This window comes from Pseudophryne corroboree, chromosome 2 (genome assembly GCF_028390025.1).
Source record: "Pseudophryne corroboree isolate aPseCor3 chromosome 2, aPseCor3.hap2, whole genome shotgun sequence".
Taxonomy (NCBI): Eukaryota; Metazoa; Chordata; class Amphibia; order Anura; family Myobatrachidae; genus Pseudophryne; species Pseudophryne corroboree.
This window is the reverse complement of record NC_086445.1, coordinates 362,116,933-362,140,354: the sequence shown is the minus strand read 5'-3', so window position 1 is coordinate 362,140,354 and position 23,422 is coordinate 362,116,933. Positions and strand designations below refer to the sequence as shown.

At 47.2% G+C, this 23,422-nt stretch overlaps 1 protein-coding gene across 2 annotated transcripts in view; it reads left to right on the top strand.

Annotated features, from left to right (window-relative positions):
• The window catches only part of COL4A2 (collagen type IV alpha 2 chain), a 711,921-nt gene that overhangs the window by 494,348 nt on the left and 194,151 nt on the right, over nt 1-23,422 (top strand). The gene's annotated exons all lie outside the window — the stretch shown is intronic.

The window sequence follows — 23,422 nt, the reverse complement described above, 5'->3', positions numbered from 1 at the left end:
GGGTACAAATTACCCGGGCCCAGGTCTGATGGAGGGGCCCAGTGAGGGTCCAGTAGGGGCCCAGGCCACTACCCCTTTACCTGGCAGCAGCAGATGCAGCTCTTTTCCTCAGCCCATCACACACCACTGTGTACTGGGCTACAGTGTGGCCATGGAGGTGCTTAAAATACTATTTTTTTCAGTATTTTTTCTAAGGGTACATGACCACACCTCCTGTGATTAGGCCACGCCCCTTGAAAAGTACCTGGGCCCATCCTGGCTCTCGACTGCCCTGCTTGCAGCCACCCATTCTAAGGGCATCTCTCACCAACACTTCTATAATCCTAGACTAGCAAGCTCTTCTTAGCCAGCCACTCCGGGGTATTATGTATAATCACCGCCACTGCCTGGTGCCTAACGCAAAAAACAGGGAGGTGAACGGTAGAGATGAGCGGGTTCGGTTCCTCGGAATCCGAACCCGCCCGAACTTCATGTTTTTTTACACGGGTCCGAGCGACTCGGATCTTCCCGCCTTGCTCGGTTAACCCGAGCGCGCCCGAACGTCATCATCCCGCTGTCGGATTCTCGCGAGGCTCGGATTCTATCGCGAGACTCGGATTCTATATAAGGAGCCGCGCATCGCCGCCATTTTCACACGTGCATTGAGATTCATAGGGAGAGGACGTGGCTGGCGTCCTCTCCGTTTATAGAGAAGAGAGTGAGACAGTAGAGAGAGACACAGTAGTAATTTTGGGGAGCATTAGGAGGAGTACTAGTTACTTGCTGAAGTGATAGATAGTGTGACTGTATATTATCTGACTTGTGGGGGAGACACTGACAGTGGGGAGCAGTTAGAGTCTGAGAGCAGGACTCAGGAGTACATATAACGTACAGTGCACACTTTTGCTGCCAGAGTGCCACACTGCCATTGTGACCACACTGTGACCACCAGTATAATATATATTGTGATTGTCTGCTTAGGAGTACTACTTGCAAGTTGCTGATAGTGTGACCAGTGACCTGACCACCAGTCACCACCAGTTTAATATATATATATATATATATATATATATAATTGTATATAATATATATATAATATTGTATACCACCTACCCGTGGTTTTTTTTTTTCTTTCTTCTTTATACATACTACTATAGTAGCTTACTGTAGCAGTCTGCGGTGCTGCTGAGCTGACTGTGTCCAGCAGGTCCGTCATCAGTCATTACATAATAAATATATATACCTGTCCGGCTGCAGTACTAGTGATATTATATATATATATATTGATTTCATCTCATTATCATCCAGTCTATATTAGCAGCAGACACAGTATGGTAGTCCACGGCTGTAGCTACCTCTGTGTCGGCAGTCGCTCGTCCATCCATAATTGTATACCACCTACCCGTGTTTTTTTTTTTCTTTCTTCTTTATACATACTACTATAGTAGCTTACTGTAGCAGTCTGCGGTGCTGCTGAGCTGACAGTGTCCAGCAGGTCCGTCATCAGTCATTACATAATAAATATATCTACCTGTCCGGCTGCAGTACTAGTGATATTATATATATATATATATTGATTTCATCTCATTATCATCCAGTCTATATTAGCAGCAGACACAGTACGGTAGTCCACGGCTGTAGCTACCTCTGTATCGGCAGTCGCTCGTCCATCCATAATTGTATACCACCTACCCGTGTTTTTTTTTTTTTCTTTCTTCTTTATACATACTACTATAGTAGCTTACTGTAGCAGTCTGCGGTGCTGCTGAGCTGACAGTGTCCAGCAGGTCCGTCATCAGTCATTACATAATAAATATATATACCTGTCCGGCTGCAGTACTAGTGATATTATATATATATATATATATATTGATTTCATCTCATTATCATCCAGTCTATATTAGCAGCAGACACAGTACGGTAGTCCACGGCTGTAGCTACCTCTGTGTCGGCAGTCGCTCGTCCATCCATAATTGTATACTACCCGTGGTTTTTTTTTTTTCTTTCTTCTTTATACATACTACTATAGTAGCTTACTGTAGCAGTCTGCGGTGCTGCTGAGCTGACAGTGTCCAGCAGGTCCGTCATCAGTCATTACATAATAAATATATCTACCTGTCCGGCTGCAGTACTAGTGATATTATATATATATATATATTGATTTCATCTCATTATCATCCAGTCTATATTAGCAGCAGACACAGTACGGTAGTCCACGGCTGTAGCTACCTCTGTGTCGGCAGTCGCTCGTCCATCCATAATTGTATACCACCTACCCGTGGTTTTTTTTTTTTTTCTTTCTTCTTTATACATACTACTATAGTAGCTTACTGTAGCAGTCTGCGGTGCTGCTGAGCTGACAGTGTCCAGCAGGTCCGTCATCAGTCATTACATAATAAATATATCTACCTGTCCGGCTGCAGTACTAGTGATATTATATATATATATATATATTGATTTCATCTCATTATCATCCAGTCTATATTAGCAGCAGACACAGTACGGTAGTCCACGGCTGTAGCTACCTCTGTGTCGGCAGTCGCTCGTCCATCCATAATTGTATACCACCTACCCGTGTTTTTTTTTTCTTTCTTCTTTATACATACTACTATAGTAGCTTACTGTAGCAGTCTGCGGTGCTGCTGAGCTGACAGTGTCCAGCAGGTCCGTCATCAGTCATTACATAATAAATATATCTACCTGTCCGGCTGCAGTACTAGTGATATTATATATATATATATATTGATTTCATCTCATTATCATCCAGTCTATATTAGCAGCAGACACAGTACGGTAGTCCACGGCTGTAGCTACCTCTGTGTCGGCAGTCGCTCGTCCATCCATAATTGTATACCACCTACCCGTGGTTTTTTTTTTTTTCTTTCTTCTTTATACATACTACTATAGTAGCTTACTGTAGCAGTCTGCGGTGCTGCTGAGCTGACAGTGTCCAGCAGGTCCGTCATCAGTCATTACATAATAAATATATCTACCTGTCCGGCTGCAGTACTAGTGATATTATATATATATATATATATATATATATTGATTTCATCTCATTATCATCCAGTCTATATTAGCAGCAGACACAGTACGGTAGTCCACGGCTGTAGCTACCTCTGTGTCGGCAGTCGCTCGTCCATCCATAATTGTATACCACCTACCCGTGTTTTTTTTTTTTCTTTCTTCTTTATACATACTACTATAGTAGCTTACTGTAGCAGTCTGCGGTGCTGCTGAGCTGACAGTGTCCAGCAGGTCCGTCATCAGTCATTACATAATAAATATATCTACCTGTCCGGCTGCAGTACTAGTGATATTATATATATATATATATTGATTTCATCTCATTATCATCCAGTCTATATTAGCAGCAGACACAGTACGGTAGTCCACGGCTGTAGCTACCTCTGTGTCGGCAGTCGCTCGTCCATCCATAATTGTATACCACCTACCCGTGGTTTTTTTTTTTCTTTCTTCTTTATACATACTACTATAGTAGCTTACTGTAGCAGTCTGCGGTGCTGCTGAGCTGACAGTGTCCAGCAGGTCCGTCATCAGTCATTACATAATAAATATATCTACCTGTCCGGCTGCAGTACTAGTGATATTATATATATATATATATATTGATTTCATCTCATTATCATCCAGTCTATATTAGCAGCAGACACAGTACGGTAGTCCACGGCTGTAGCTACCTCTGTGTCGGCAGTCGCTCGTCCATCCATAATTGTATACCACCTACCCGTGTTTTTTTTTTTTTTCTTTCTTCTTTATACATACTACTATAGTAGCTTACTGTAGCAGTCTGCGGTGCTGCTGAGCTGACAGTGTCCAGCAGGTCCGTCATCAGTCATTACATAATAAATATATCTACCTGTCCGGCTGCAGTACTAGTGATATTATATATATATATATATATATTGATTTCATCTCATTATCATCCAGTCTATATTAGCAGCAGACACAGTACGGTAGTCCACGGCTGTAGCTACCTCTGTGTCGGCAGTCGCTCGTCCATCCATAATTGTATACCACCTACCCGTGGTTTTTTTCTTTTTCTTTCTTCTTTATACATACTACTATAGTAGCTTACTGTAGCAGTCTGCGGTGCTGCTGAGCTGACAGTGTCCAGCAGGTCCGTCATCAGTCATTACATAATAAATATATCTACCTGTCCGGCTGCAGTACTAGTGATATTATATATATATATATATATATATATATTGATTTCATCTCATTATCATCCAGTCTATATTAGCAGCAGACACAGTACGGTAGTCCACGGCTGTAGCTACCTCTGTGTCGGCAGTCGCTCGTCCATCCATAATTGTATACCACCTACCCGTGTTTTTTTTTTCTTCTTTCTTCTTTATACATACTACTATAGTAGCTTACTGTAGCAGTCTGCGGTGCTGCTGAGCTGACAGTGTCCAGCAGGTCCGTCATCAGTCATTACATAATAAATATATCTACCTGTCCGGCTGCAGTACTAGTGATATTATATATATATATATTGATTTCATCTCATTATCATCCAGTCTATATTAGCAGCAGACACAGTACGGTAGTCCACGGCTGTAGCTACCTCTGTGTCGGCAGTCGCTCGTCCATCCATAATTGTATACCACCTACCCGTGGTTTTTTTTTTTTCTTTCTTCTTTATACATACTACTATAGTAGCTTACTGTAGCAGTCTGCGGTGCTGCTGAGCTGACTGTGTCCAGCAGGTCCGTCATCAGTCATTACATAATAAATATATCTACCTGTCCGGCTGCAGTACTAGTGTGATATAATATATATTGATTTCATCTCATTATCATCCAGTCTATATTAGCAGCAGACACAGTACGGTAGTCCACGGCAGTAGCTACCTCTGTGTCGGCAGTCGCTCGTCCATCCATAAGTATACTAGTATCCATCCATCTCCATTGTTTACCTGAGGTGCCTTTTAGTTGTGCCTATTAAAATATGGAGAACAAAAATGTTGAGGTTCCAAAATTAGGGAAAGATCAAGATCCACTTCCACCTCGTGCTGAAGCTGCTGCCACTAGTCATGGCCGAGACGATGAAATGCCAGCAACGTCGTCTGCCAAGGCCGATGCCCAATGTCATAGTACAGAGCATGTAAAATCCAAAACACCAAATATCAGTAAAAAAAGGACTCCAAAATCTAAAATAAAATTGTCGGAGGAGAAGCGTAAACTTGCCAATATGCCATTTACCACACGGAGTGGCAAGGAACGGCTGAGGCCCTGGCCTATGTTCATGGCTAGTGGTTCAGCTTCACATGAGGATGGAAGCACTCAGCCTCTCGCTAGAAAAATGAAAAGACTCAAGCTGGCAAAAGCACCGCAAAGAACTGTGCGTTCTTCGAAATCCCAAATCCACAAGGAGAGTCCAATTGTGTCGGTTGCGATGCCTGACCTTCCCAACACTGGACGTGAAGAGCATGCGCCTTCCACCATTTGCACGCCCCCTGCAAGTGCTGGAAGGAGCACCTGCAGTCCAGTTCCTGATAGTCAGATTGAAGATGTCAGTGTTGAAGTACACCAGGATGAGGAGGATATGGGTGTTGCTGGCGCTGGGGAGGAAATTGACAAGGAGGATTCTGATGGTGAGGTGGTTTGTTTAAGTCAGGCACCCGGGGAGACACCTGTTGTCCGTGGGAGGAATATGGCCGTTGACATGCCTGGTGAAAATACCAAAAAAATCAGCTCTTCGGTGTGGAAGTATTTCAACAGAAATGCGGACAACATTTGTCAAGCCGTGTGTTGCCTTTGTCAAGCTGTAATAAGTAGGGGTAAGGACGTTAACCACCTCGGAACATCCTCCCTTATACGTCACCTGCAGCGCATTCATAATAAGTCAGTGACAAGTTCAAAAACTTTGGGCGACAGCGGAAGCAGTCCACTGACCAGTAAATCCCTTCCTCTTGTAACCAAGCTCACGCAAACCACCCCACCAACTCCCTCAGTGTCAATTTCCTCCTTCCCCAGGAATGCCAATAGCCCTGCAGGCCATGTCACTGGCAATTCTGACGATTCCTCTCCTGCCTGGGATTCCTCCGATGCATCCTTGCGTGTAACGCCTACTGCTGCTGGCGCTGCTGTTGTTGCTGCTGGGAGTCGATGGTCATCCCAGAGGGGAAATCGTAAGACCACTTTTACTACTTCCACCAAGCAATTGACTGTCCAACAGTCCTTTGCGAGGAAGATGAAATATCACAGCAGTCATCCTGCTGCAAAGCGGATAACTGAGGCCTTGGCATCCTGGGTGGTGAGAAACGTGGTTCCGGTATCCATCATTACTGCAGAGCCAACTAGAGACTTGTTGGAGGTACTGTGTCCCCGGTACCAAATACCATCTAGGTTCCATTTCTCTAGGCAGGCGATACCGAAAATGTACACAGACCTCAGAAAAAGAGTCACCAGTGTCCTAAAAAATGCAGCTGTACCCAATGTCCACTTAACCACGGACATGTGGACAAGTGGAGCAGGGCAGGGTCAGGACTATATGACTGTGACAGCCCACTGGGTAGATGTATGGACTCCCGCCGCAAGAACAGCAGCGGCGGCACCAGTAGCAGCATCTCGCAAACGCCAACTCTTTCCTAGGCAGGCTACGCTTTGTATCACCGCTTTCCAGAATACGCACACAGCTGAAAACCTCTTACGGCAACTGAGGAAGATCATCGCGGAATGGCTTACCCCAATTGGACTCTCCTGTGGATTTGTGGCATCAGACAACGCCAGCAATATTGTGTGTGCATTAAATCTGGGCAAATTCCAGCACGTCCCATGTTTTGCACATACCTTGAATTTGGTGGTGCAGAATTTTGTAAAAAACGACAGGGGCGTGCAAGAGATGCTGTCGGTGGCCAGAAGAATTGCGGGACACTTTCGGCGTACAGGCACCACGTACAGAAGACTGGAGCAACACCAAAAACGCCTGAACCTGCCCTGCCATCATCTGAAGCAAGAAGTGGTAACGAGGTGGAATTCAACCCTATATATGCTTCAGAGGTTGGAGGAGCAGCAAAAGGCCATTCAAGCCTATACAATTCAGCACGATATAGGAGGTGGAATGCACCTGTCTCAAGCGCAGTGGAGAATGATTTCAACGTTGTGCAAGGTTCTGCTGCCCTTTGAACTTGCCACACGTGAAGTCAGTTCAGACACTGCCAGCCTGAGTCAGGCTTTTGCAGAAGAAGCTGGAGACATTGAAGGAGGAGCTAACACGGAGAGATTCCGCTAGGCATGTGGGACTTGTGGATGGAGCCCTTAATTCGCTTAACAAGGATTCACGGGTGGTCAATCTGTTGAAATCAGAGCACTACATTTTGGCCACCGTGCTCGATCCTAGATTTAAAACCTACCTTGGATCTCTCTTTCCGGCAGACACAAGTCTGCTGGGGTTCAAAGACCTGCTGGTGAGAAAATTGTCAAGTCAAGCGGAACGCGACCTGTCAACATCTCCTCCTTCACATTCTCCCGCAACTGGGGGTGCGAGGAAAAGGCTCAGAATTCCGAGCCCACCCGCTGGCGGTGATGCAGGGCAGTCTGGAGCGACTGCTGATGCTGACATCTGGTCCGGACTGAAGGACCTGTCAACGATTACGGACATGTCATCTACTGTCACTGCATATGATTCTCTCCCCATTGAAAGAATGGTGGAGGATTATATGAGTGACCGCATCCAAGTAGGCACGTCACACAGTCCGTACTTATACTGGCTGGAAAAAGAGGCAATTTGGAGGCCCTTGCACAAACTGGCTTTATTCTACCTAAGTTGCCCTCCCACAAGTGTGTACTCCGAAAGAGTGTTTAGTGCCGCCGCTCACCTTGTCAGCAATCGGCGTACGAGGTTACTTCCAGAAAATGTGGAGAAGATGATGTTCATTAAAATGAATTATAATCAATTCCTCCGTGGAGACATTGACCAGCAGCAATTGCCTCCACAAAGTACACAGGGAGCTGAGATGGTGGATTCCAGTGGGGACGAATTGATAATCTGTGAGGAGGGGGATGTACACGGTGATATATCGGAGGATGATGATGAGGTGGACATCTTGCCTCTGTAGAGCCAGTTTGTGCAAGGAGAGATTAATTGCTTCTTTTTTGGTGGGGGTCCAAACCAACCCGTCATTTCAGTCACAGTCGTGTGGCAGACCCTGTCACTGAAATGATGGGTTGGTTAAAGTGTGCATGTCCTGTTTATACAACATAAGGGTGGGTGGGAGGGCCCAAGGACAATTCCATCTTGCACCTCTTTTTTCTTTAATTTTTCTTTGCGTCATGTGCTGTTTGGGGAGTGTTTTTTGGAAGGGCCATCCTGCGTGACACTGCAGTGACACTCCTAGATGGGCCCGGTGTTTGTGTCGGCCACTAGGGTCGCTTATCTTACTCACACAGCTACCTCATTGCGCCTCTTTTTTTCTTTGCGTCATGTGCTGTTTGGGGAGTGTTTTTTGGAAGGGCCATCCTGCGTGACACTGCAGTGCCACTCCTAGATGGGCCCGGTGTTTGTGTCGGCCACTAGGGTCGCTTATCTTACTCACACAGCTACCTCATTGCGCCTCTTTTTTTCTTTGCGTCATGTGCTGTTTGGGGAGTGTTTTTTGGAAGGGCCATCCTGCGTGACACTGCAGTGCCACTCCTAGATGGGCCCGGTGTTTGTGTCGGCCACTAGGGTCGCTTAGCTTACTCACACAGCTACCTCATTGCGCCTCTTTTTTTCTTTGCGTCATGTGCTGTTTGGGGAGTGTTTTTTGGAAGGGCCATCCTGCGTGACACTGCAGTGCCACTCCTAGGTGGGCCCGGTGTTTGTGTCGGCCACTAGGGTCGCTTAGCTTACTCACACAGCTACCTCATTGCACCTCTTTTTTTCTTTGCGTTATGTGCTGTTTGGGGAGTGTTTTTTGGAAGGGCCATCCTGCGTGACACTGCAGTGCCACTCCTAGATGGGCCCGGTGTTTGTGTCGGCCACTAGGGTCGCTTATCTTACTCACACAGCTACCTCATTGCGCCTCTTTTTTTCTTTGCGTCATGTGCTGTTTGGGGAGTGTTTTCTGGAAGGGCCATCCTGCGTGACACTGCAGTGCCACTCCTAGATGGGCCCGGTGTTTGTGTCGGCCACTAGGGTCGCTTATCTTACTCACACAGCTACCTCATTGCGCCTCTTTTTTTCTTTGCGTCATGTGCTGTTTGGGGAGTGTTTTTTGGAAGGGCCATCCTGCGTGACACTGCAGTGCCACTCCTAGATGGGCCCGGTGTTTGTGTCGGCCACTAGGGTCGCTTAGCTTACTCACACAGCTACCTCATTGCGCCTCTTTTTTCTTTGCGTCATGTGCTGTTTGGGGAGTGTTTTTTGGAAGGGCCATCCTGCGTGACACTGCAGTGCCACTCCTAGATGGGCCCGGTGTTTGTGTCGGCCACTAGGGTCGCTTAGCTTACTCACACAGCTACCTCATTGCGCCTCTTTTTTTCTTTGCGTCATGTGCTGTTTGGGGAGTGTTTTTTGGAAGGGCCATCCTGCGTGACACTGCAGTGCCACTCCTAGATGGGCCCGGTGTTTGTGTCGGCCACTAGGGTCGCTTAGCTTACTCACACAGCTACCTCATTGCGCCTCTTTTTTTCTTTGCGTCATGTGCTGTTTGGGGAGTGTTTTTTGGAAGGGCCATCCTGCGTGACACTGCAGTGCCACTCCTAGATGGGCCCGGTGTTTGTGTCGGCCACTAGGGTCGCTTATCTTACTCACACAGCTACCTCATTGCGCCTCTTTTTTTCTTTGCGTCATGTGCTGTTTGGGGAGTGTTTTTTGGAAGGGCCATCCTGCGTGACACTGCAGTGCCACTCCTAGATGGGCCCGGTGTTTGTGTCGGCCACTAGGGTCGCTTATCTTACTCACACAGCTACCTCGGTGCAAATTTTAGGACTAAAAATAATATTGTGAGGTGTGAGGTATTCAGAATAGACTGAAAATGAGTGGAAATTATGGTTTTTGAGGCTAATAATACTTTGGGATCAAAATGACCCCCAAATTCTATGATTTAAGCTGTTTTTTAGGGTTTTTTGAAAAAAAACACCCGAATCCGACAAAAAAAATTTGGTGAGGTTTTGCCAAAACGCGGTCGAACCCAAAACACGGCCGCGGAACCGAACCCAAAACCAAAACACAAAACCCGAAAAATTTCAAGTGCACATCTCTAGTGAACGGGACAAAACAGGTGGACCACAGCACTCACAATCAGAAGTTAGTGTAGCTGCCTCTGCTCAGACCACACCAAGGTACTCCATCTGGCTCAAGATTGCCCTAGTCAAGTGCCTAGAGCAGACGTGGCCAACCCACGGCTCTCGAGCCGCATGCGGCCCTTTCTTGATCCGCTCCCGGCCACCACTGCCTGACACACAGCAACTTCTATGGTCTCCGGCGTGTGAGTGGAGAGGAGGAGAGCGCAGCGTGCGCCTCTCCTGCCCCTCTGACTCCGGCGGCGGTGTCCATCTTCAGTTCGGCGCCGGCCCATGAGCCAATCTGAGCTCGCGGTCCGGCAGCTAAGGCTCCTGATTGGCTGCCGGACCGCGAGCTCTGATTGGCTCACAGGCCGGCACCGAATTGAAGATAGACACTGCCGCCGGAGTCAGAGGAACAGGAGAGGTGCGCGCTGCGCTCTCCTCCCCTCACAGCAGCAGCACGGTAAGCAGCACTTTGGGGGGGGAGCCACTGTGGGGACATGTGTATCTGCACGGGGGGCATGGCTGGCACTGTGGGGGCATCTGTATCTGGCATTGGGGGCATAGCTGGCACTGTAAGGACATGTGTAGCTGGCACTGGGGGCATATCTGGCACTGTAAGGACATGTGTAGATGGCACTGGGGGCATAGCTGGCACTGTGGGGACATGTGTATCTGCACTGGGGGCATAGCTGGCACTGTGGGGGCATGTGTATCTGCACTGGGGGCATATCTGCCACTGTAAGGACATGTGTATCTGGCACTGAGGGCATATCTGGCACTGGGAGCATATCTGGCACTGTAAGGACAAGTGTATCTGCACTAGGGGCATATCTGGCACTGTAAGGACATGTGTATCTGCACTGGGGGCATATCTGGGACTGTAAGGACAAGTGTATCTGCACTAGGGGCATATCTGGCACTGTAAGGACATGTGTATCTGCACTGGGGGCATATCTGGCACTGCGGGGGCATGTGTATCTGCACTGGGGGCATATCTGGCACTGTAAGGACATGTGTATCTGCACTGGAGGCATATCTGGCACTGGGGGCATATCTGGCACTGTAAGGACATGTGTATCTGCACTGGGGGCATATCTGGCACTGTAAGGACATGTGTATCTGGCACTGGGGGCATATCTGGCACTGTAAGGACATGTGTATCTGGCACTGGGGGCATAGCTGGCACTGTGGGGACGTGTGTATCTGGCACTGGGGGCATAGCTGGCACTGTGGGGACATGTGTATCTGGCACTGAGAGCATAGCTGGCACTTTTAGGACATGTATAGCTGGCACTGTGGAGACATGTGTATCTGCACTGGAGGCATATCTGGCACTGTGGGGGCATATCTGGCACGGTGGGGGCATAGCTGGCACTGTGGGGACATGTGTATCTGGCACTGGGGGCATAGCTGGCACTGTGGGGACATGTGTATCTGGTACTGTGGAGGCATGTGTATCTGGCACTGTGGGCATATATTTATCTGGCACTGTGTGGACATATGTGTATCTGGCACTGTGTGGACATATGTGTATCTGGCACTGTGGGGGCGTATATGTATCTGGCACTGTAGAGGCACCCATTTTTTGGCATTTTTAGATGTATGTGGCACTGTACTGGGGCATTATACGTATGTGGCACTGTACAACATGACTAAAAACGGGGTTATGACACAAGGTCATACTCCTACAAATGTCATACCGAAAGGTGCGCGCACAAAAATGGGGTGTGGCTTTGTGACAACTAGTGGCTCTTGCCCTTTACTACGGACCTTTTCTGGCTCTTTGCCTCTGACTGGTTGGCCACCCCTGGCCTAGAGGCCAGAGCCAGTCCTGTATTCCGCTTTTATTTCTACTGGGTTGGTAAATATCCAGTAAATGCAGTTTAAATTTAAATGCTGTAACTTGATTTGCTGTATTCATTTATGAAATGTATTTTATTTATTTCAATTACATTTATATTGATTTAGATTTAGATTATTTGATTTATTTTAATTAGCATTGCTTATTTTTGTTAAACCAAAATCACTCTATTGTTATGGGAACAGAAACTAGGTCAGTCATGATTAAATTTGTGGGCTGCTGGGGAAAAAACGTGCTGTTTGGAGATTTGGAAAGAATAAGCCCTGTTTAGAATTACAGTTTCCTCCTTGGAAAGGCATAGTCTAACAATTGTGTAATTTCCTTCAGTTCCTAGTTAAACATTGTTAGTACAAAGGAACACTAAAAAATCTCGGATCTGTTGGAGGCATTTTACATTGTAGAACATGACAGAGCAAATATTTCAAATTTGCAGTTTTATTTCAATAATTATAAGAAATGAGACATAATAAACCCCTGTAAGGAGACTGGGAATTTAGAAGTGCTGAACTTTTCCCGTGGAGGCAGGCACGAGACAACACCAGGGGCCAAATGTAATAGAGTGAGAGTTTCAGAAAGTGAGATTTGGTAAGGTTTTTTCATTTTTTTTTTAAAGTGGCAATCATTTACACTGCAAAACCAGGTTCATCTTGCTGTGTAAATGATTGTCACTTTAACAAAAACTGCAAAACCTTACCAAATCTCTCACTTTTTGAAACTCTCACTCTATTACATTTTGCCCCAGATGTGTAATCGATATTGTCCATTCTGCCACTACGCCTACTCTCCTGCTTTCTCTTGACACGGAGAAGCCATTTGACAGAATTGACTGGTCCTGTATACAGGGGCGTTTCTAGAGAGGAGGAGGACCTAGAGATGTGCAGGATCCATCTTTGCCCTCTCTTCTCTAGCCGGCAGCGCTGTACAGCTCTGGGCAATAGGGTCCCTAGGGAACCCTAGCGCTGTCCCAGAGCCTAGAGCAGAGAAAAGAAAATGGCCCAGACGCGCTGTCACAGCTGCCAGAAGGGATTGTCAGTCCCTGAAAATATTTCAGAATAAGAAAGTGTAAACTGGCGCTTATGTGTTTCTCCAATATTAATAATGACTGTGGATCAATTTCAATGAAAATGACATAAAATTTATTACCTATACATCACAAACTAAAAAACTAAAAACATCCTGAACATATATATCCGATATGAAATTGAGGCATATATGGAGCTGAGAAATGTTTAAAGGTGGCTGCTTTCAGTGTCCACAAAAGGATCCCGGACTAAGTGCCTTGTGCAAAGTTCTCTGGTGAGAGGAAATGTGTACAGCTGGTATTACCCGTGTTGATGGAGGCTTCCAGAGGTGTGGAGATTTTTCAGCAAGCAAGCTGTGGCAATGGAACAACCTGGGTCTCTCCCATCAATGCTGTACAGATGAAATTCCTCAGAGTTCAAAAAAGGCAGGTTTGAAAGTCCATATCTGGATCCGTCTTGAAAGTGGAACACTTGTAATAGTCGTCGCAGCTTCAACACTTAACGCGTTTCCCTAGGTTAGGTCACCTAGCTTCATCAGAAGTATGGCTCCATCTGATTTTTGGGATCTATTTATACCCCATTTAATGACCTGATGCCCCACAGGTGTGATGTAAAAATAGTCAATCATCCACAGTCATGCTAAAAATACAGAAATTCTATAGATAGTATACTCATAATATACATAGAAAAGATTGGGAGGCAAACCCACATGAAAAAGAACTTTAAGAAACAGCAAATCAATGAAATAAATCTCTATGATCAAGAGGGTCAGAGGTCAATGTAGTCACATGACTCACCCCCTGTTTATTATGGACAACCGCTTTTAATCAGATGCATTAATTCCAGAAACTTCCCTCCCCCAATTACTGGGATGGTAGTGTCCCCATAATGAATATAAAACTTACATGAATATCCCCAAGCTGATATATGAAGATGGGGAAGTTTTTCTCCGGGGCTCCGTATAGCGCTGTGCGTTCCTTCCGGGTCACGTGACAGGCGGCGTCACGTGCAAAAAGCTTTACTAGGGCGCCCTGGTTGCTGAGCAACTCATGCGTGTATCCGCGTGGTGTGCAATGCGTGACGCCGCTGTCACGTGATCGGAACTCCGGATAAAGCATATTTGTGAGGCTGGTTGCTAAGTAACCTGAACGTGCACGTAACTATCAACCCGCTGTCATGCAACCAAAGGCTTCCAATTATGTAGCTACAGACATATATTCCCACTGATGGGCTAATCAGAAACCAATTATAAATGAATATATACATTTAATATGATGAGGTCATTGTACCCACATAGGTTAGTAACTCGTTTTTAATAATTACTATGTCCCTCAGCAGCATACTATTATACAGCCCACATGACCAGATGTAATCATATATTAGCATCTCACTGTACACACCAAGCATTGCATAATAAATAGTGACAAATATTATAGCGCTCATATCACTTAGAATGGGAAACAACTGAGTTATATTGTATTATTTTTTGTTATTTGTTTTTTATATATGTTTTTTATTTTTATTTTTTATATATATTTTAACCCTCAAGAACACTGAAAGAAGTAACATGATTATAGTTAATATAATAATGACATGCATTATGGTTATAGGGAAGCTTATCCCATTCATAGGTGTCTACTTATGTATGGTAAATAAAGAAAACTGACTCACATTGAGTCTAGGAGGCAATTATAGGTACATTTAATGCTGAGAGTATTCATAGGACATGTTAGACCCAAGTCATCACAACCCTGTCGAGAAACATAGGGTGGCTGTACAGCCCTGGAGTGACTCCGGTTGACAGGAGTTCCTAAACACTCAAAAGGAAGTTTTGAATGACCGCTAATCCTAAACGTGCTGACAGGTGTGAACACTGTCCCGTCCAGGGTTACGTGGGAATCTCCAAGGCCATACAGACCACACACAGGTGACACAGATTTGTCACCTGTACCTATTGGTCTAGAGCCTAGAGCACATGCCCAAATCACTGGGAAAATTGTGTGGTGGCCATTTACCCAGTGATTTTCCTACTGCGCATGCGTGAATCACCGGGAAACTGGCGCCACGCCATTTTCCCAGTGATTTCTGCAGCTGCGCTGTGGGACTCTGGAGGGTAAGTATTTAAATTAATGGGTGCAGGGTGTGCGGTGTGGGCCCATGTGCACCGCACACACTTAACCCTTTATAAATACGCCAGTGCTTGTATACTTGAAAGTATTCTCCACTTTGGGTTTGATGGTGCCTTCGTTACTGGGGTCCATGCTCTCTACTCTCTACGTTATCTCATTTCCTTGTAAATAGTGTTGTCTCCTAGCCTTTCTCTCTCTTCAGTGGTACTCGACAGGGATTTCCATTGTCCCCTCTAATATTTTCTGTAATTATAGAACCACTGGCCACTCAGATCCGCCTCTTCCCTGACATTACTGGCATTCGCATAAACTCCACTGAGTTCAATATCTCCCTATTTGCAGACGATGTCCTGCTTACCATTTCCTTTTCCCATTTGTGTCTCCCAGATATTGTCGAAAATCTTTCCACCTATGAGACAATTTCAGGGTATAACATTAATTTCTCTGACGTCCTAGTGGATGCTGGGAACTCCGTAAGGACCATGGGGAATAGACGGGCTCCGCAGGAGACTGGGCACTCTAAAAGAAAGATTAGGTACTATCTGGTGTGCACTGGCTCCTCCCACTATGACCCTCCTCCAGACCTCAGTTAGATTTCTGTGCCCGGCCGAGCTGGATGCACACTAGGGGCTCTCCTGAGCTCCTAGAAAGAAAGTTTATTTTAGGTTTTTTATTTTACAGTGAGACCTGCTGGCAACAGGCTCACTGCATCGAGGGACTAAGGGGAGAAGAAGCGAACCTACCTGCTTGCAGCTAGCTTGGGCTTCTTAGGCTACTGGACACCATTAGCTCCAGAGGGATCGACCTCATGGAACTGGCCTTGGTGTTCGTTCCCGGAGCCGCGCCGCCGTCCCCCTTAAAGAGCCAGAAGCAAGAAGAGGTCCGGAAAATCGGCGGCAGAAGACTTCGGTCTTCACCAAGGTAGCGCACAGCACTGCAGCTGTGCGCCATTGCTCCTCATGCACACTTCACACTCCGGTCACTGAGGGTGCAGGGCGCTGGGGGGGGGCGCCCTGAGGGCAATATATGACACCTTGGCTGGCAAATCTACATCATATATAGTCCTAGAGGCTATATAGATGTAAAATTACCCCTGCCAGTATTCCAGAAAAAGCGGGAGAAAGTCAGTTGAAAAAGGGGCGGGGCTTCTCCCTCAGCACACTGGCGCCATTTTCTCTTCACAGTGCAGCTGGAAGACAGCTCCCCAGGCTCTCCCCTGTAGTTTGCAGGCTCAAAGGGTTAAAAAGAGAGGGGGGGCACAAAATTTAGGCGCAATATTGTATATACAAGCAGCTATTGGGAAAAATTCACTCAATATAGTGTTAATCCCAAAATTATATAGCGCTCTGGTGTGTGCTGGCATACTCTCTCTCTGTCTCCCCAAAGGGCTGTGTGGGGTCCTGTCCTCAGTCAGAGCATTCCCTGTGTGTGTGTGCGGTGTGTCGGTACGGCTGTGTCGACACGTTTGATAAGGAGGCTTATGTGATGGCAGAGCAGATGCCGATAAATGTGATGTCGCCCCCTGTGGGGCCGACACCAGAGTGGATGGATAGGTGGAAGGTATAAACCGACAGTGTCAACTCCTTACATAAAAGGCTGGATGACGTAACAGCTGTGGGACAGCCGGCTTCTCAGCCCGCGCCTGCCCAGGCGTCTCAAAGGCCATCAGGGGCTCAAAAACGCCCGCTCCTACAGATGGCAGACACAGATGTCGACACGGAGTCTGACTCCAGTGTCGACGAGGTTGAGACATATACACAATCCACTAGGAACATCCGTGACTTGATCCCGGCAATAAAAAATGTGTTACACATTTCTGACATTAACCCAAGTACCACTAAAAAAAAAAAAAAAAGGTTTTTATGTTTGGGGAGAAAAAGCAGGTAGTGTTTTGTTCCCCCATCAGATGAGTGAATGAAGTGTGTGAAAAAGCGTGGGTTCCCCCGATAAGAAACTGGTAATTTCTAAAAAGTTACTGATGGCGTACCCTTTCCCGCCAGAGGATAAGTTACGCTGGGAGATATCCTCTAGGGTGGATAAGGCGCTCACACGTTTGTCAAAAAAGGTGGCACTGCCGTCTTAGGATACGGCCGCTTTGAAGGTACCTGCTGATAAAAAGCAGGAGGCTATCCTGAAGTCTGTATTTACACACTCAGGTACTAGACTGAGACCTGCAGATAGTGCTGCTGCAGCGTGGTCTGTAACCCTGTCAAACAGGGATACTATTTTGCGAACATAAGACGTCGTCTTATATATGAGGGATGCACAGAGGGATATTTTGCCGGCTGGCATCCAGAATTAATGCAATGTCCATTCTGTCAGGAGGGTATTAGAGACCCGACACTGGACAGGTGATGCTGACTTTAAAAGGCACATAGAGCCTTATAAGGGTGAGGAATTGTTTGGGGATGGTCTCTGGGACCTCGTATCCACAGCAACAGCTGGGAAGAAAATTTTTTACCTCAGGTTTCCTCACAGCCTAAGAAAGCACTGTATTATCAGGTACAGTCCTTTCGGCTTCAGAAAAGCAAGCGGGTCAAAGGCGCTTCCTTTCTGCACAGAGACGAGGGAAGAGGGAAGAGGGAAAAAGCTCCACCAGTCAGCCAGTTCCCAGAATCAAAATTCTTCCCCCGCTTCCTCTGAGTCCACCGCATTACGCGGGGGCTCCACAGGCGTAGCCAGGTACGGTCGGGGGCCGCCTCAAAAATTTCAGCGATCAGTGGGCTCGCTCACAGGTGGATCCCTGGATCCTTCAAGTAGTATCTCAGGGGTACAAGCTGGAATTCGAGGCATCTCCCCCCCGCCGTTTCCTCAAATCTGCCTTGCCGACAACTCCCTCAGGCAGGGAGGCTGTGCTAGAGGCAATTCACAAGCTGTATTCCCAGCAGGTGATAGTCAAGGTGCCCCTACTTCAACAAGGACTGGGTTACTATTCCACACTGTTTGTGGTACCGAAACCAGACGGTTCGGTGAGACCCATTTTAAATTTGAAATCCTTGAACACATACATAAAAAAATTCAAGTTCAAGATGGAATCGCTCAGGGCGGTTATTGCAAGCCTGGAGGAGGGGGATTACATGGTATCCCTGGACATCAAGGATGCTTACCTACATGTCCCCATTTACCATCCTCACCAGGAGTACCTCAGATTTGTGGTACAGGATTGCCATTACCAATTCCAAACACTGCCGTTTGGACTGTCCACGGCACCGAGGGTCTTTACCAAGGTAATGGCAGAAATGATGATACTCCTTCGAAAAAAGGGAGTTTTAATTATCCCGTACTTGGACGATCTCCTTATAAAGGCGAGGTCCAAGGAGCAGTTGTTGGTCGGAGTAGCACTATCTCGGGAAGTGCTACAACAGCACGTATGGATTCTATACATTCCAAAGTCACAGCTGGTTCCTACCACACGCCTACTGTTCCTGGGGATGGTTCTGGACACAGAACAGAAAAAAGTGTTTCTCCCGCAGGAGAAAGCCAAGGAGCTGTCATCTCTAGTCAGAGACCTCCTGAAACCAAAACAGGTATCGGTGCATCACTGCACACGAGTCCTGGGAAAAATGGTAGCTTCTTACGAAGCAAAATTCCATTCGGCAGGTTCCATGCAAGAACCTTTCAGTGGGACCTCTTGGACAAGTGGTCGGGATCGCATCTTCAGATGCATCGGCTGATAACCCTGTCTCCAAGGACCAGGGTATCTCTACTGTGGTGGCTGCAGAGTGCTCATCTTCAAGAGGGCCACAGATTCGGCATACAGGACTGGGTCCTGGTAACCACGGATGCCAGCCTTCGAGGCTGGGGGGCAGTCACACAGGGAAGAAATTTCCAAGGACTTTGGTCAAGTCAGGAGTCGTCCCTACACATAAATATTCTGGAACTGAGGGCCATTTACAATGCCCTAAGTCTGGCAAGGCCTCTGCTTCAAAACCAGCCGGTACTGATCCAATCAGACAACATCACGGCAGTCGCTCATGTAAACCGACAGGGCGGCACAAGAAGCAGGATGGCGATGGCAGAAGCCACAAGGATTCTCCGATGGGCGGAAAATCACGTCTTAGCACTGTCAGCAGTGTTCATTCCGGGAGTGGACAACTGGGAAGCAGACTTCCTCAGCAGACACGACCTACACCCGGGAGAGTGGGGACTTCATCCAGAAGTCTTCCAACTGTTGGTAAACCGTTGGGAAAGGCCACAGGTGGACATGATGGCGTCCCGCCTAAACAAAAAACTAGATATTGCGCCAGGTCAAGGGACCCTCAGGCAATAGCTGTGGACGCTCTAGTGACACCGTGGGTGTACCAGTCGGTTTATGTATTCCCTCCTCTGCCTCTCATACCAAAGGTACTGAGAATAATAAGAAAACGAGGAGTAAGAACGATACTCGTGGTTCCGGATGGGCCAAGAAGAGCTTGGTACCCAGAACTTCAAGAAATGATATCAGAGGACCCATGGCCTCTACCGCTCAGACAGGATCTGATACAGCAGGGGCCCTGTCTGTTCCAAGACTTACCGTGGCTGCGTTTGACGGCATGGCGGTTGAATTCCGGATCCTAAAGGAAAAGGGCATTCCGGAGGAAGTCATTCCTACGCTGATAAAAGCCAGGAAAGAAGTAACCGCAAACCATTATCACCGTATTTGGCGAAAATATGTTGCGTGGTGTGAGGCCAGGAAGGCCCCAACAGAGGAATTTCAGCTGGGTCGTTTTCTGCACTTCCTACAGTCAGGGGTGACTATGGGCCTAAAATTGGGTTCCATTAAGGTCCAGATTTCGGCTCTGTCGATTTTCTTCCAGAAAGAACTGGCTTCACTGCCTGGAGTTCAGACATTTGTAAAGGGAGTGCTACATATTCAGCCCCCTTTTGTGCCTTCTGTGGCACCTTGGGATCTCAACGTGGTGTTGAGTTTCTTAAAATCACATTGGTTTGAGCCACTTAAAACTGTGGATTTGAAATATCTCACGTGGAAAGTGGTCATGTTATTGGCCTTGGCTTCGGCCAGGCGTGTGTCAGAATTGACGGCTTTGTCATGTAAAAGCCCTTATCTGATTTTCCATATGGATAGGGCAGAATTGAGGACTCGTCCCCAGTTTCTCCCTAAGGTGGTATCAGCTTTTCACTTGAACCAACCTATTGTAGTGCCTGCGGCTACTAGGGACTTGGAAGATTCCAAGTTACTGGACGTAGTCAGGGCCTTAAAAATTTATATTTCCAGGACGGCTGGAGTCAGGAAAACTGACTCGCTTTTTATCCTGTAGGCACCCAACAAAATAGGTGCTCCTGCTTCTAAGCAGACTATTGCTCGCTGAATTTGTAGCACAATTCAGCTGGAGCATTCTGCGGCTGGATTGCCGCATCCTAAATCAGTAAAAGCCCATTCCACGAGGAAAGTGGGCTCATCTTGGGCGGCTGCCCGAGGGGTCTCGGCTTTACAATTTTGCCGAGCTGCAACTTGGTCAGGGGCAAACACGTTTGCTAAATTCTACAAAATTGATACCCTGGCTGAGGAGGACCTTGAGTTCTCTCATTCGGTGCTGCAGAGTCATCCGCACTCTCCCGCCCGTTTGGGAGCTTTGGTATAATCCCCATGGTCCTTACGGAGTTCCCAGCATCCACTAGGACGTCAGAGAAAATAAGATTTTACTCACCGGTAAATCTATTTCTCGTAGTCCGTAGTGGATGCTGGGCGCCCATCCCAAGTGCGGATTGTCTGCAATACTTGTATGTAGTTATTGCCTAACTAAGGGTTATTGTTGAGCCATCTGTTGAGAGGCTCAGTTATATTTCATACTGTTAACTGGGTGTAGTATCACGAGTTATACGGTGTGATTGGTGTGGCTGGTATGAGTCTTACCCGGGATTCAAAATCCTTCCTTATTGTGTCAGCTCTTCCGGGCACAGTATCCTTACTGAGGTCTGGAGGAGTGTCATAGAGGGAGGAGCCAGTGCACACCAGATAGTACCTAATCTTTCTTTTAGAGTGCCCAGTCTCCTGCGGAGCCCGTCTATTCCCCATGGTCCTTACGGAGTTCCCAGCATCCACTACGGACTACGAGAAATAGATTTACCGGTGAGTAAAATCTTATTTTTCTCTCAGACTGAAGCCCTCCCGCTTCATATACCCCCCTCCCCCCTCTTGTACCAGCTACAGCATAATTACAACTTTGCTTGGAGAACTCAGAAAATGTGTTATCTAGGGGTTTTCTTGACTTGTAACAACTCTCTTTATAAGAAAACTACCCTGCTATTCTCTGAATTATCAAGGCAGATCTATTTTTATGACATTGTTATATAATGTCATGGTTTGGCCCAGAGACTAAAGAAGGCATTGATTTGGGGCCCCCCTTCCTCAAACACTCTCCCCCCCAGTAAGTCATTGTATGGCAACAATCTCCCCCCCCCCCCCCACACCACACACACACACCCTTACGACAGCTTGCACAGACACTTCAACCCCAGACAAACTGAACATACAACCCCCCTGTTGATAGCTTGCACAAACTCCCCCCCCTTACACACAATGCCCACTGTGGTTGTGCCGCTTATACACATAATGCCCACAGTAGTTATGCCCCTTACACACACATTGCCTACTTTAGTTGTGCTGCTTATACTCATAATGAATGCCCACAGTAGTTATGCCCCTTACACATATAATGCCTACAGTAATTGTGCCCCTTACCCCTGCCCTTGGATCCTGGAGCAGGCAGAAGAAGCTGGTCACCAAGGAAAGCCTGGAGTGCCACACCCATCAGTGTAACAGGAGGTGGACAGGAGGCTGCTGTAGAAGCTGACATCGCCGGACAGTCCTACACCGCTGGTACATTCTGTATCTCTACCCTTTGTTTGAGGGGACATGGGAATCATGGTGCCTTTATTCACATTTGGTGGACCTATCTCAAAATAGTCTTATTCTGGTGTTAGATTGCAGACCTTCTGAGTGCTGTATTCATTTCCCTCATAACTGTTAACCCATGGTTCTTTCTCTAAGGTCTCCCCTATGTCATTGGACAGATAGGAGGATAAATTGGCAGCTCAAATCCTCACTACTGCTAGATGTCTTTTAGCCTCACACTGGAAACATCCTGCTTGCTCTCTCGCTATGTACTGTCTGTTTTCTTTTCTCTGACGTCCTAGTGGATGCTGGGAACTCCGTAAGGACCATGGGGAATAGCGGCTCCGCAGGAGACTGGGCACAAAAGTAAAGCTTTAGGACTACCTGGTGTGCACTGGCTCCTCCCCCTATGACCCTCCTCCAAGCCTTAGTTAGATTTTTGTGCCCGGCCGAGAAGGGTGCACACTAGGGGCTCTCCTGAGCTTCTTAGTGAAAGTTTAGTTTTAGGTTTTTTATTTTCAGTGAGACCTGCTGGCAACAGGCTCACTGCATCGAGGGACTAAGGGGAGAAGAAGCGAACCTGCCTGCTTGCAGCCAGCTTGGGCTTCTTAGGCTACTGGACACCATTAGCTCCAGAGGGACCGAACACAGGCCCAGCCTCGGAGCTCGGTCCCAGAGCCGCGCCGCCTGCCCCCTTACAGAGCCAGAAGCAAGAAGAGGTCCGGAAAAATCGGCGGCAGAAGACATCAGTCTTCAACAAGGTAGCGCACAGCACTGCAGCTGTGCGCCATTGTTACTCAGGCACACTTCACACTTCGGTCACTGAGGGTGCAGGGCGCCAGGGGGAGGCGCCCTGAGCAGCAATGTAAACACCTTGGCTGGCATAAATACACCACATATAACCCCCAGGGCTATATGGATGTATTTTAACCCCTGCCAGAACTCACCAAAAAGCGGGAGAAAAGGCCGCCGAGAAGGGGGCGGAGCCTATCTCCTCAGCACACGGGCGCCATTTTCCATCACAGCTCCGCTGGAAGGACGTCTCCCTGACTCTCCCCTGCAGTCCTGCACTACAGAAAAGGGTAAAAAAGAGAGGGGGGCACTAATTTGGCGCAGTTTACTAACAGCAGCTATAAAGGGAAAAGCACATTTTATAGTGGTATTCCTGTCTATATATAGCGCTCTGGTGTGTGCTGGCATACTCTCCCTCTGTCTCCCCAAAGGGCTAGTGGGGTCCTGTCCTCTATCAGAGCATTCCCTGTGTGTGTGCGGTGTGTCGGTACGATTGTGTCGACATGTTTGAGGAGGAAAATGAGATGGAGGCGGAGCAATTGCCTATTATAGAGTTGTCACCCCCT